The sequence below is a fragment of the Oxyura jamaicensis genome, chromosome 21, assembly GCF_011077185.1.
Source record: "Oxyura jamaicensis isolate SHBP4307 breed ruddy duck chromosome 21, BPBGC_Ojam_1.0, whole genome shotgun sequence".
NCBI lineage: Eukaryota > Metazoa > Chordata > Aves > Anseriformes > Anatidae > Oxyura > Oxyura jamaicensis.
The window spans coordinates 935,485-945,062 of NC_048913.1; the positions used below are offsets into that span (position 1 = coordinate 935,485).

The window sequence follows — 9,578 nt, forward strand, 5'->3', positions numbered from 1 at the left end:
CCAGGATCACAGTCAAAACAATATTTGACAGCCCAGGAAAGACGCAGTTTCTGTGGATTTCTGTTTGCTTACACCAGGGATGAAAATTACTCCTGGAGGGAGGCAGACACAGACACTCGAAGCCAGCCACAGAGAAACAATCGGGTCCCAGCAGCAGGTGACGGGGGGCACCCGCATGCCCCAGCCCCATGCATGGAGCCAGGAGCTGGCACCCACGTGTGGGTCTGCCCCTGCGTGGCCTCCATCCCCAGTGCCTTCCAGCACTGGCCCCAGGTGGCCCCAGACAATTTCTGATGAGCCAAAGGGGCAAATTCACAGCCAGAGCCTGTCCTCCAAGGGCCAGGAGCTGCAGACGAGCAGCGATGGGGCATTGCCAGCTGAAGCCAGAGCTTGCTGTGATGCAGGCTGAAGCAGAAAGAAAACAAGGTTTGTCTGGGTAGGAAATAACACATTTTTCTGAATTTGGGCTTGCTCCAAGTCAAGTCCCTCACTGCGAGGCAGCCTGCCAGGCCCAGACCCCAGCCTTGGATGCAGGAAAAGTTCACTGAACTGGAGAAGTTTCAAACAAAGCATTTCTGGTTCAGTGAACCAGTATTTTTCAGTGAAACCATTTCAAACAGCTCTCATGCTGAACAGGTTTATTTCTGTAAATTTCTGCAATTCAGAGGCAGGGCAGAGTTACAGGAGTCGCTCTCACTGGGCAGATTTTGGTCTAAACTACTGTGTAAAATCCTGTGTAATTATTTCAGGAGAGTGCCTGGGATCAAGCTCTGGCCCCGAGGGTCTCACAGCTCGGCCCTTCATTTGGGCAGCTGCAGCCCAGGGCCCAGCACTGCCAGCAGCGCCGTGATGCTGCGGGTGCTTGTGGAGGAGGAGGAGGAGGAAGGTGGGCACCCAGAGCCAGGAGCAAGCAGCATCTCTGCCTGAACCACGTCTTCAGCACAGCTCTGCTGGGAGCAGCAAGCTCCCCAAAGAGCACAAGAGACAGCCAAGCCTCAGCCAGAATCCAGTATTTGCAACCCGCAGAAATTCACGTCCTGCAGGATGAGGGGCTTTGATGGAAAGGCAAACCCAGGCTTTGCTGAGACCCATAAATAATTGACAAGCACCGTGCTAGTACGGCTGGAGCAGTTAGGCTGGTACATTGCCACCTTTCCATAGCAAGCCAGAAAACATACGACAACTCGAGCTCATCTTTCATACATGAGAGATTCAGAAGTCTCAGGCTCATGGAGTTAAGGAATTAGCAAAATCAATGTTGCCACGGCAAACCCAAAGAGCCAAGGCTCTGCACAGCATGCTGCTTTTGTGCAGGAAAGATAACGGCACACAAAACCAAGGAGCATCGGTCTCCTGAGTGCCTGGGAAGCGTGCCTGCGAGGACAGGCCAGCACCAGGATCCCCACGTTGCCCTGGCTGGGCCATGTGTCCCAGGGGCACCCGACCCCAAACCCACTGTGCCCAGACCCAGCTGGTGCAGGGGGCTGCAGAGCTCAGACACCCGGCCGCAGGAAAGGGAAGGGGGTCTCAGCTTTAACTGGCCTGGCAGAAGAAGCAAAGGAAAGAAGGTGATGCAGTCTGCTCAGCTCCAAATTGTTCTCCCGTTACATTCAGTAGTGCTTTAGAATGCTTAATTTAAAGTGCTGTTCCATGCAGAAAACTCATAAAACACGTTCCATATTTATTATCTCCTCCTGATTCTAAGTGAAATTTCCCCGTTTTGTGAGCTTAAAGGGAAAGATTCATGCTGCTGCTGCCAGCAGATTGCCCACGGGATCTGGAACCAAGCCCTATCTCCCCTATTTGCTTTAAAACGGGAAGATGATGGAGGCATTCTATAGGCAAAGCTCGTTGCTTGAGCAATTGGACCTGGCTGCACTGCTGTGTCCCTGTCGCATGGCCAGGAGTGACCCGGGGCCAGCCCGATGAGGCTGTGCTGCAGCCACAGCCCCGAGCACCCAGATCTGTCCATGCCTGGAGGCACTTTGCCCTCGGCCATGCCAGACAGACCCAGCAGCTGCACGACATCTCGCCCAACAGCAATAACACACCCACAGAAAGGCATCTCCCCCTCCTCCGGGCAGGACGCAGCCTCCACCAGCACAGGGTGCTCCTCTCGCAGCCTCACCTCCGCAGGAACAGAAAGCAAAGACTCATGAGGATGTTTGTGAAAACACTTCCAAGCCTTACAGTGTGGTTAGGCAGAGCCTGCCAGCCTAATTCTTCCTTTTTTCATTCCGATCCATCACGAGCGGTTCCATTCGCATCCCTCTTCCCCATGCCTGTCAGCTATTCTGTAGCTGAGCCTCGATCCAGACTATTCTCTGATGCCTTGTTGTCCTGAAAAGTGAACATGAATTACTGCCAGCTCAAATTACTGTCTTTCTGCACAGGGTGAACAGAAATATTACAAGCAGGGAAGGAATGTGGATCTTCAAACCTTTATATTTGGTTTAACTTATGTTAAACACCACGTTATTGCCAAATTTCTGAGAAAGCATTTGGCAACCCAGTCGCCTTTATCTCCTCTTCAACAGGAACGCCGTTCTTCAAGGAGTAGCCGTGAAGAAATCCTATCTGAACGGGGGACCAGAATCACAGCATGAGCGAGGCCCTGAAGGGAGGTTAAACTTTATACTAAGACAAGAAACAGCAGCCACTACAGCCTGGTTAAAGGCACTGAGCACAACGTTTGGCAGAACTCCGTGCTGCAAGAGGAAGCCTGATGCACACAAAGCCTGTCCTGGCCAGGGGATGCTAAGGATGGTCATAAAACTGGAAACCGAATAAAGAAACCGACTAACCTCCAATAACAAAACAGCCCCAGCAACACCCTAACGATCAATAAATCGCTGCAATGGGAGCCCTGCTTCGCATCATATAAGTGCAGTAACTTAGAAGCGTGTTGCTGAGATATTTAAGGGAGATAGGAAACCCTATTTCATTTCCTTGATAGCGTAAATAACTCAAACAAACCAAACTGGAAGGGGAAAACCTTTCCTCGGGGGCATTGATTGATTTTATCAGTTGTGCATTTGATTTCCCAGGCTTAGCAGCTAATTAGCACACATGATATTACTTTGAAATGGCATTAGGCTGCAAACTAAGCCAACAGAAGCCAGAAACAAACACAGCATAATCCGGATACATTTTGCCTAGTTATTTCCAAGTGCCTTCCCAGCCTGCCTTCAAACCCTACAGAGGAGCATATGCATTTTATTGACCAGATAGATGTGGCTGTAATCTCTCTGGAAACGCACATTAAAGGAATTTTAAAATCTGGATTATCTCCATAAGTAGTCCTTAATGACTCTTTTGCAGCTGTTACAAAGCTTATGTAAATATTGCGAGTGAATATTTAAGGCTCTATTCAAGAGAAATTTACTGTGCTGTCCATAAAGGAATGTATATCTCCACAAATCCTATTGTATAAGTTGGCTCCCCTAAAAAAAAAAATAAAAATAAATCACTATTGCCTCATTGTTAAACTCAGCTTCAGGGGTTCTCGCCTTTGCAACCCTTATGCAATCCCAAGTAAAAATTCTGGAGGCATCCTTGCATCCTCATGGGAGAAGCAAGTGTCTGAAGGCACCTACACTGAGTCACTATCAACATTCGAATCAAAGTTTAGGAATAATGTCTCAGTAGGAAAAGAAAGAAGTTAAACTAGAAAGATGTAAGAAAATGTGATAGAATTCAATAAAAATTAATATTCCAGGCTAGAAACAATATGCGTGAGTATATATGCATGATTGCTATCAGCTCTTTTGTTATGAAGTTAGAGCAGCGTGGAGGCAGTAACGTGCTTTCTGAGAACCTCGAACCTGCCAGAAGGAACTGCAGACATGAGCAGTCTCTAGCAGTTTCTCTTGTTTCCTAAATAGAAATCCCAGTTCACCCAGATTACCTTTCACTTGAAAAGCCACCTCTGCGAGGTCTGCCAACAGACGGACAGGGCAGGAACACCACACACCTTCAGGACACCCCGGAGCATCTCCTCCTGCCTCAGCTCACTGCTCCGCACCAGCAGGATCCCACCCCTCTCCTTGGCCAGCTCCCCACCGCAGACTGGAGGAATTTAATTTCGGCAGTATGTATAATAGATGGCTGTTTAAGTACTGCCTGGAGGCAGAAACCTCACTGCACTGTGCTCATCCCACAGCGCTGCCTTCTTTCTGTTAGCATTATCAAAGGCTGTTGACAATCTATTCCAGTTATTTTCTAATAGTCTCCAATCTCCCGAATCTCAGCAGAACCCCTTGGCACAACCCCTACCAGCTCACTGCAGCCAGAGGTGGCCGCTTTAACCCCCCCAACACATTGCATCTCCCCCCTGGGCCCCTCTCCCAGGGGCAGGATGGTGCTGCAGGAAGGGTGGAGGCTGCTGCTCCTTCGTGGCTTACAAGAGGAGATGTCACAGGGCACAACTGGCACACCGTGTTTCTAATGCTTTAATAATGTACATTATTATGTATGAAAGGAGCACCTGCTACTTATGCAATCAGCAGATCTTAAATGGTTAAAGTCCCTTATCTGACCTCCCTTCAATTTTGTTTTTATTTATAATTCAACGCTAAATAAAACCTGTTATCTCTGCAAAGCAGCCCCACATCACCCATGGTGAAGCTCAGTCTGTTACAAATGGGGTTTTGCACATGCAGGGAGCACCGGGCACTGCTGCCCAGCTCCTGCTCCTGCTCCCCTCAACACCTGCACCTGAGCATCCTGCGTGGTGCTGAGCGAGGGGATCGGGGCACCTGCAGGCACACAGCCCCGCAGAGACCTTGGGGAGCCCGAGAAAGGGGTGCAGACGGAGGGTGAGCACAGGTAGGGTGCCTGTGTGCACCCTGGGCTCTGCTGCCTCCCTCAGGGAGATCTCGAGGGACCACAACAGTGCCAATGCCCCGGTGATGAAAGCAGCTGCCTCGTCACGCCTCCACGTCCTCCTGCAATGCCTCTGAGCGCAGCAACAAGACAGCTTTTAACAGCAAACCTGGATAATGAGGCTGCTGAAACACGCTTAGGCTTTTTAGAGTGAATTATGAGCCTATCCAGGGGAATTTCAGCTTTTCCAGTAACCCTCTGAAAGAGCGTTACAGTAACCTAAGCAAGAAGCAGTCCAAGCGTGGATGAGCTCCTCTGCATCAGGTGTGGTGGTTCCCCCCGAACAGCACGGTACAACTCTGCCTACACACCTCGTCCCCACGATTTCGTGTGAGTCTGAACCAAATGATGCAGCCACAGGCCTGAGGCTTTAGAGAGAGGAGGAAACCAAAGATCACAACTGGCAGACTTTTTTTTATCTTTAAAGTTTACAAGGAAACATAGCATCAGAATCCTCATAAGATTAAATGGAAAAAAAAAAAAAAAAAAAAAGATAGTTTTCCTAAACTAATGAAGTCCTTGAACTCTCCAGCAACAACTGCTAATAGTGGTTCTGTCTCAACAGAAGAGGCAAAAACAGTTCTCTTCAACTGTAATTTTAAATATAGATTTGAGGGTCTTTCTCATAAATCATGAAGTCAGATAGAGACTGTGCATAATGATAACTTGTCAAATGACAAATAAAACTGATTTCAAATACCTTAAGAAACACTAATTCAGTTTGCAAGGCTGGAAGCTTCCAAGGAGACGTCAGCATCTGCATGAACCACCAGCCATTTTAAACCTTCATCTGTGGCAACCATCTCTGTAAATCAGTTGCACCAAATCTGAAAATCATGCAGGGTTGAACTGTTTAGGCTTTTTGTCGTTGTCCATTTAATATAACAAAACAACAAGAGTTTGTCTGAGCAGGGATCTCCTGCAGGTTCACTCAGAGACAAATGACGTCCCACACAGACCAGGGCCAGCAATGGCCCAGATGGGACAGGGCACAGCTACAAGGAGCTGGAGGAGGAAAGAGCAGCAAACATCTGCTGGATGGACAGACGGACAGACAGGGACTGGCTGCTGGCAGGATACTTGCTGCAGACCCAGCCGGAGCCAGCAGCAGACACAGTGCCTGCCGTGCTCCTGCACGTTGCAGTAACACCCTTACGTGATGAGCCATGTACACGGGAAGTGTGGGCATCCATCACTTTTATTCCTCTTGCACAGTCCTGAGACACCTCTCGCACTGCCATAAGCTACCACAGCACAGAGCTGTGATTTCAAATGTAAATAATAGCCTATGCAGTTACACTCCTTTACAAAAGGTATTATTTTAATGGTTCCCTCCTTGAATCCCTTTTCCCCAGAGGACCAAAGCACTCCAGGCAGACGTGTTATTGCCACAGAAAGCAGAACAACACCCACTGCTGCTCCAGCGCTGACAGGCTGGCTGCACCTTCAGAGCCCTGCCAGATCTCACCTGGCTGTGATCATCACTGGATTTATTTAATTTAATGTCCCCAGGGGGTGACAAGGCTCAGCCAGCACCTTGCCACCTAAGAAGCCCTCAAACCTGCCTGCACGTTCCCAAGCAAAGCCAAATCCACACAGCCCGTGCACAGCACCACAGCGTCCTCCCCGGGCTCAGCTGCAGTGTGGCCTCTCTATGGGGAGCATCTCAGTTCTCCAAAAAAAAAAAAAAAAAAACGGACAGAAAGACCATTGTCATCTCAAATGCCCTGCTCTTTTCAGTGGTTTTTAAACTTTTTATTCATCTGTAAAATTTCTAATTAACTGAGGTAACTAACCAATGTTGCATGAACTCAAACTGAGAATATTACAGTCAAATACATAATTAAAAATTTCTGCTGCGCTGGTTCCTTCCTTCAGTTACATAAGTTACCGCACATACTGCAAATGCCACAGCCAGAAACCCCATTTCGATGATTTCCGTTCCGGTAAGCGCTCCGGCCGCGAGGCGAGGTAGCAGCAGTGCTCTGCCCCACGGTCACTGCTCCCCGACAATTAGCAGGGGACAAATTTGGGACAGAGGGACCCTGAGGGGGTCGTGAGCCCCCTGCCCTAAGCCCCAGGCCAGCCCTGGCGCAGCCCCCAGTTCCCCTAGCAGCTCTCCCTCCGCAGGTGCTGTTGGAGGAGCCGTGCATCGCAGCCTGGCTCTGCTGGCAGGAGGAGCTGCAGCCGGAGGGGTGTTGCACTTACTTGGAGGGGTACACATACCGGGCTCTCTCCTCCTTGCAATTAACTCTGGAACTATCCTGCACGCAGCTAACACCTGCTGGAGATCCCTGCACTGGAAAGCCACTGAGCACTGGGACCCCACTGGGCACAGGGCAGCACGCAGACCTGCTGCCCACACCATGCCTCCCCCGGCAGCACCGAGCACCCAGGGGCAGCTCAGGACCCCCGGCGAGCTGAACCCCGGGGGGCACCGTGCACCTCCGTGCAGGGATCCGGGTCCCGTGTGGTGCTGTGCCCTGCCCTGCTCTGCGCTCGCAGCAGGCGCCCCCCCGGCCGGCACATACCTGCTGCAGCCGGGGCTCCAGAGGACGAGCAGCCCCCCGGGGCCCGGCGGGGCTGAGCAGGGCAGCCCCGGCCCTTTGCCGGCCCCCGAAGCCCCCCCCAGCCCCGCCGCGAACCGGGCGGGCCCGGCCCAGCCTCCCGCTGCTCCCACCTGGGTGGGGGCGGGCGGTTGGGGGCCGGGCTGGGCCGGGGGCTGCTGGTCCTGAGCCCTGCGAGCAGTGCACAGAAGCCTTCAGGCTGCGCGGAGCGGCTGCTCTGGCCGACACGGCCCAGCTGTAAATTACGTTTGGCTGCTAAAGCGGCGCGGTTTTCTTTGCAGGGATTTTCCTGCTTCACAGACCAAATGGTGCTTCGGGTCTTGCTGGCCGTGGAAAAGCCCTTCTTGCTAGCGAGTGTGACCGATGCGCTCCCTGCCCAGCCCCACTGCTGCGTCCACGCCGCCACACTTGGCTGCTGCCTCCATTTCACGTGTGCGCCTTGCCCGGCTTTTGCTGCATTATGTGCATTATGTTTGCGCTTTTGCTTTGCTTCCCACAGGCCCAGGAAGGGGTCTGCAGGAGGGTTTCTGTGTTAACATCCACGCTCCACAGTGCACTTGCGTGTTATGTGAGAGCACTGCTGGGGGTGCGGGTCCCTCGGCTGCAGGAGGGATTTATTACACGTGCATTTCAGGGCCATACAGTGCATACAGACACGGTGATCCTACAGCCGTGGGGTACCTGTGGGGCAGTGCCCCCACTCCCGGTGGCGATGCACTTTTAAAACACTGTCCAAGCCCTCAAGCAGTGCGTTTGAGCATCTGCTAAGCACGGGCTGAGAGCTGGTGCAGTGACCACTCGAACTGGAACACCCCCAGCCCGGGGCGGTCGTACCTCCAGGATTAAGCTCTGGTGGGAGAGAGCTGGCTGCCAGCCCTTCCTGGCAGCACACGCGAGAGGGGGGTGGCTGCTTCTGACTCCACTCAAAATCCTCTTTAGATCAAAAGGCATTTGACTCTGACTAATTTCAAAGCACCTTCTCGCATCCCCAGCCCAATCTCTCGGCTTCCTGGCAGAGCACTAATCCCCCCTGTTGCCGGCGGGTGCTGATCGCAGGCTGGCACATCCTTGTCACTGTCCCTTTCCCCATCCCCAGATGCAGCTGCACTTCAAGGGCCCCTGCTCGCGCTGCTTGGCAGAGCCCTGAGCAAGAGGGCACTGAGTGGAGAGAGCTTTGGGCACCCAGAGCAGCTCCTGCCACTTGAAACGGTCTGTGGAAATCTCCCCCCTCAGCTCTTGCTGCTGCTTCATCTGAGCTTCTCCCATCCCTTCCTGGTGTCAGGGCTTTATACCACACATCCATGGCACCACAGCCCCGGGGCGCCGTGCCCATCACACCGCTGCGTCGGGCACTTTGCTCACGGGGAGCCTGGATGCAGGCACAGCCTCGCAGGGGAGCGTTTTACAGCTCTTCACAACAAATTATTTGAGGGTACTTTAAACTCTAGTGCTATTACCCATTATCTGTGCCTAATTTTCCGTTCCATCCCCTAACATTTCAATTTCCCCCTTCACTGATCTCCTGCTTTAATAGTTCTTCCAAACTTTGTTTAAGTTGAGAAGTACCCATTTGGTGCTGTTCCTGCTGCCTTTCCTTCCTTTCCCAACCTCCTTTCCCCTCTCACATTTTCTGCTTGCAGACTGTCTCTTTTTCCTCATTTCCCTGGGAGTCTCCCCACCAGCCCTTCTGCGGCCGGCCCTGCTGCGTGTCCTCACTCGGCCCCCTTGCAGGGAGCACCAGCTGGACTCTGGGAATGGATTTCATGGACCTTGAGATCCGCTTTTTCTTTTCTCTTCTTCATTTTGTAGTCCTGAAACCTAGCCCAACTTAACAATGCACTTTTCTGTCCCCAGTGTGCCTTGAGTACTGTGCTTGGACAGAAAACTGTTCAAAATCAATTCAGAGGGTTAAAATGCGGTCCAGTGGTCTCCAGAAAGCAGCGCATCTTTTTGGCCTTTTGTCCTGCTGCTTTGTTTCCTCATTAAATGTGCTGAAGACTTTTGGTTCGCTGCCACTGGTGAGTCTGCGGCGCCTGGTTGCTTCCCAGGACCCCAGAGAAAGGATGTTCCTGAGCTCCGGCGCTTGCTGCTCTGCGGGATCGAGCTGTCACCAGGCTTTGATTCCTT

The 9,578-nt window shown here is 51.9% G+C and overlaps 1 long non-coding RNA gene across 1 annotated transcript; it reads right to left on the reverse strand.

Annotated features, from left to right (window-relative positions):
• Positions 1-2,232: 2,232 nt before the first annotated feature.
• LOC118177307 lies at positions 2,233-7,453 on the reverse strand. The gene is made up of 3 exons (XR_004755753.1): positions 7,416-7,453; positions 2,441-2,614; positions 2,233-2,340 (listed from the first exon to the last, which is right to left on the reverse strand). It is a non-coding gene; the product is annotated as an uncharacterized LOC118177307 (long non-coding RNA).
• Positions 7,454-9,578: the final 2,125 nt, after the last annotated feature.